Source organism: Ambystoma mexicanum, chromosome 6q (genome assembly GCF_040938575.1).
Source record: "Ambystoma mexicanum isolate Mex_15411 chromosome 6q, UKY_AmexF1_1, whole genome shotgun sequence".
NCBI classification, from domain to species: Eukaryota; Metazoa; Chordata; class Amphibia; order Caudata; family Ambystomatidae; genus Ambystoma; species Ambystoma mexicanum.
Window position 1 is genome coordinate 188,600,203 of NC_090937.1, and position 1,267 is coordinate 188,601,469.

Below are 1,267 nucleotides of genomic sequence, written 5' to 3' on the forward strand. Positions count from 1 at the left end.
CAGGCTTGTCCAACCTTTCTGAATGTGGGGCCGAAGCATTAACTTTTTGTCCCACAGTGGGCCGGCGAGCCAAAAGTCAACAACCTCACCCAAAGCAGTATATAAAAAAGCGATATTGTGTGACCTTTGACACAACAGCATCACAGGCAGTGATAGCCATGCAGTCCCAGAGATAGCTTTTGGTGTCATGGGCAGTGATCAAAGGTTAGTTGCTTGTGATTTCTTTCAGTGTCTATGTGTTCATATTTTTCTGAAATAGTGGGGGCGACCGAGCGTAGCGAGGGAGCTATAAGGTTCTAGGGAGGGTTTGGGGGGGTTACCCCCCAAAGAATTTTTTTTCAAATATGAGGTTGAAATGGTGCATTTTACAGCAGAAAAGGTGACCAAAAGCCTTAAGTTTACAATCAGTTCTAAAGGGGAACATGAAAATTCCATGTCACCAACAGCAGAAAAGAACATTTTACAACACAACACATTTTAATGATCAATGTGTCCACAGTGTAAGACAGCACTGTCACTGATGTAACACATTGTCATGCTGGTTGTACCCAAAATATGCCTCTGTAGCAACATGTCTATGCTGGCTGTTCCCAATTTAGGCCAGCATTGTCCTTTACAAAGCATGATTGATGCTGCCTGAGCATGTGCAGTGTGCCCAATACATATGGTAGCTTATCTCTGTAATACACATTACTTCTGTGGTGATGAAAGAAGCATAATTCAATTCAACAGATAAAATGTGGAAAAGCGATCACCCAAAGGTGAACCTAATTGAAGAAACGCAATGTGGTCACAATCTTAAAGTATGCCACCTAGCAGGCATAGTGCACACTTTAACCTTTCTCTCACCAATAAATCGGGGGGAGAGGGCGAACGCAGTCCCCACTACCAGAAATAATGCAGTTGTGTATCCCGTATTTGGGAACATAGCAGGGGTCAGCAAATCCGATGTGCAATGGGTAAGCCCCACCCTGGGAGATCTGCCCTTGAGATCAGATTCTCCCCTGCCAGCTCAGTATGAGTTGCATGCAAGAGGGCAGGGGTTGGGTCAGTTCTGGGAAGCCCCGCAAAGCGAGGGTGAGAAGGCAGGCCCTGACACAGCCCCAACCCCCTACCCCCCGGAAGCTCTGAGCGTCTGCAGAGCTGCCTGTCCCGCATGTAGGGGGAAGCTCCAGCAGGCAGAGCCCAGCAGAAGAGCAGATTGTAGCGCAGTTCCTTTCTCCCATCAGGCCCCGCTCGGCCTGAAATTTGTATAAATAGCAGGATG

General features: G+C 47.4%; 1 non-coding gene across 1 annotated transcript; it reads right to left on the minus strand.

Moving 5' to 3' along the window:
• Positions 1-859: 859 nt before the first annotated feature.
• On the minus strand, positions 860-1,019 carry LOC138517253 (U1 spliceosomal RNA). The gene has a single exon (XR_011282462.1). It is a non-coding gene; the product is annotated as a U1 spliceosomal RNA (small nuclear RNA).
• Between the last annotated feature and the right edge of the window lie 248 nt (positions 1,020-1,267).